Below are 3,655 nucleotides of genomic sequence, written 5' to 3' on the forward strand. Positions count from 1 at the left end.
CTAGTTTTTTGTATTTTTAGTAGAGACGGGGTTTCACCGTGTTAGCCAGGATGGTCTCGATCTCCTGACCTCGTGATCTGCCCGTCTCGGACTCCCAAAGTGCTGGGATTACAGGCTTGAGCCACTGCGCCCGGACTCTGAGATTGTATTTCTAAATGCAAACTTGTAGTTGCTTAATTATGTTAAAACTTCTAATCATTTTTTGGTAACAGGTAATATTAATATGTTCATATGGCTCAAACTTCAAAAGGCACAAAAGGAACATAAAACAAAAGTCTCCCTCTCCCTGATCTTCATCCATCTAATTTCCCTCTTCACAAGTAATTAATATATTAAGTTCTTGTGTATACAGAGATACTTTATGCTCATAGCAATAATATGTATATATATTCTCATATCTCTTCCCCCTCCCTCTTCTTGCATATTAGGTAGCACACTTTCACACTACTCTATACCTTACTATTTTCACTTAACTTTTTTTTTTTGAGACAAAATCTCTTTGTGTTGTCCCTGGCTTGGGTGCAGTGGTGCAGTCTCAGCTCGCTGCAACCCCCACCTTACTGGGCTTAACCGATCCACCCACCTGGGCCTCCCAAAGTTCTGGGATTACAGGTGTGAGCCACCATGCCTGGCCAGCAATTTATCTTGGGGTTATTCCACTCAGTTCCAAATAATTTTCTTTTTTTTTTTGAGACAGAGTTTCGCTCTTTCACCCAGGCTGGAGTGCAGTGGCGTGATCTCGGCTCACTGCAACCTCCGCCTTCCAGTTTCATGTGATTCTTCTGCCTCAGGCTCCCGAGTAGGTGGGATTACAGGTACCCGCCACCGTGCCTGGCTAATTTTTGTATGTTTAGTAGAGATGGGGTTTCACCATATTGGCCAGGCTGGTCTTGAACTCCTAACCTCGTGATCCACCTGCCTTGGCCTCCCAAGGTGCTGGGATTACAGCGTGAGCCACCGTGGCTGATCCAGTTCAAAAGAATTTTCTCATTCTCCGTTGTTTAAATCATGTGTGTTAATCAGTTACAGCAATACTGGTGTCTGACTTTTGTATACCTTATGTTTTATAAATGTTTCATTGCACCGGGAGCAGTGGCCCATGCTGTAATCCAGCATGTTAGGAGGCTGAGATGGGAGGATCACTTGAGCTCAGGAGTCTGAGACCAGCCTGGGCAACATGGTGAGACCTTGTCTCTATACACCAAAAACAGTACAAAAAATTAGCTCGTCATGGTGTTGTGCGCCTGTAGTGTCAGCTACTCAGGAGGCTGAGGTGGGAAGATCACTTGAACTTTGGAAGTTGAGGCTATACTGAGCTGAGATTGTGCCATTGCACTCCAGCCTGGGTGACAGATGAGACACTGTTTCAAAATAAATAAATAAATAAAAATAAAAGTGTTTCATTGCTTTTCTTTTCTTTTCTTTTTTTTTTTTTGAGACAGGGTTCTCACTCTGTCAATGCAGGCTGGAGTGCAGTAGCCTGATCTTGGCTCACTGCAACCTCTGCCTCCAGGCTCAAGCGATCCTCCTGCCTCAGCCTACCAAGTAGCTGGGAGCACAGGCTCGCTCCACGACACCCAGCTAATTTTTTGTATTTTTGATAGAGCTGGAGCTTCACCATGTTGCCCAGGCTGGTTCAAACTTCTGAGCTAGGCTATCTGCCCACTGTGGTCTCCTAAAGTGCTGGTATTATAGATGTTAGCCACTGCTCCCGGCCTTTCATTGTTTTTCTAATAAAGAGTAGTTATTGTACATTTAGACTATTTCAAAAGTATAGAAAACATGTAGAAAAAAGTAGAATTCACTTTTTTACGGAGCCTTAGTCTTGTCGCCCAGGCTGGAATACAATGGCGCGATCTCAGCTCATTGCAACCTCCACCTTCCAGGTTCAAGCAATTCTCCTGCCTCAGCCTTCCAAGTAGCTGGGATTACAGACATGCACCACCACACTGGGCTAATTTTTGTAATTTTAGTAGAAACGGGGTTTCACCATGTTGGTCAGGCTGGTCTCAAACTCCTGACGTTGTGATCCACCAGCCTCAACCTCCCAAAGTGCTGGGATTACATGTGTGAGCCACCGTGCCTGGCCTGAATTCACCTATTATTCCTCACTCAAAACTACTATTGAGAGTTTGTTTTCAAAGTGCTTTTCTTGATGATTATTGTATCCTCACATAAAGGCTATTGTCCAATTTTATAGAAAAGAAACTGAAGCTCAGGAAGGTTTTGCAACTTTCTTTTATTATTATCATTATTTTTTGAGATGGAGTCTTCCCCTGTCACCCAGGCTAGAGTGCAATGGCGCGATCTCAGTTCACTGCAACCTTGGCCTCCTGGGTTCAAGCGATTCTCCTGCCTCAGCTTCCCGAGTAGCTGGGATTACAGGCGCGTGCCACCATGCACAGCTAATTTTTGTATTTTTAGTAGAGAGAGAGTTTCATTATGTTGGCCAGGCTAGTTTTGAATTCCTGACCTCGTGATCTGCCCGCCTCGGTCTCCCAAAGTGCTGGGATTATGGGTGTGAGCCACTGTGCCTGGCCAGTTTTACAACTTTCAAGGTGACACAATTAGGAAGTAGAAAAGCAGGGCCCTTAGTCTTACGTCTCCTAGACCTGTGTTTGTCTGTCGTACCATCAGGACATCCTAGTGCTATTTGTGAAAAACTCAAGTTGTCTACCTAAGAATGATTATGTCTTAAAAATGATTTAATATGATTGGGAAAACATTTTTCTTGTTTCACTAGTAAAATTAAAATACCAATACTTGTTTCTGAGGCTGGTGTAAAATTTATTGTATCTATTATTGATTTTGCTGAAACATATTATATATAGAATGTTACATTTTATTAGAGAAGGTTTTGAGATGGTAGTATCAAGCAGGCCTTGAACAACATTCTTGTTTTTTTGAGATGGAGTTTCGTCCTTGTTGTCCAGGCTGGATTACAGTGGCGTGATCTCAGCTCACTGCAACCTCTGCCTCCCAGGTTCAAGTGATTCTCCTGCCTCAGCCTCCCAAGTAGCTGGGATGACAGGCTCCCACCACCACACTTGGCTAATTTTTGTATTTTTAGTAGAGATGGGGTTTCACCACGTTGGCCAGGCTAGTCTCCAACTCCCGACTTCAGGCGATCCGCCTGCCTCAGCCTCCCAAAGTGCTGAGATTACAGGTGTGAGCTACCACGCCTGGCCAACATTCTTAATAAAATGTACAATAATGTCCAGTCTTGATTCATTTAAACAAAAATGCAAGAAACAAGTGTGTTCATCTGGCATAATCTGACCTTCGACTATTTCCTTTGAAAGACAGCGTGTTTAGCTGCCAGATACTTGTTACTAAGAACCTGATACTAGGTATCTCATCTTCATATTTCTCAAAGCATGGTTGACTTTGGACATCTCTAAGTTCTCATGAAAATGGATGGGGAAACAAAATGGAGCTTGAATTAAAGACCATTGTTTATATGCTTCATCAAAACACATAATTATAAAGTAGACATTTAAAGTTCATCCTTTTAAATATAATTTTAACAATACTTAGTAATCTCTGTGTGAAATTTTTATTCCCAAATATTTTCAGTTAAATTTAAGAAGGACCCTGGCCGGGCGCGGTGGCTCAAGCCTGTAATCCCAGCACTTTGGGAGGCCGAGGCGGGCGG

General features: G+C 43.1%; 1 protein-coding gene across 6 annotated transcripts in view; it reads left to right on the plus strand.

The window, feature by feature from the left end:
- The window catches only part of RUFY2 (RUN and FYVE domain containing 2), a 62,367-nt gene that overhangs the window by 15,045 nt on the left and 43,667 nt on the right, over positions 1-3,655 (plus strand). The window lies entirely within an intron of this gene.

Source organism: Rhinopithecus bieti, unplaced genomic scaffold, assembly GCF_001698545.2.
Source record: "Rhinopithecus bieti isolate Rb0 unplaced genomic scaffold, ASM169854v2 scaffold_33940, whole genome shotgun sequence".
In the NCBI taxonomy this organism is placed as follows: Eukaryota; Metazoa; Chordata; class Mammalia; order Primates; family Cercopithecidae; genus Rhinopithecus; species Rhinopithecus bieti.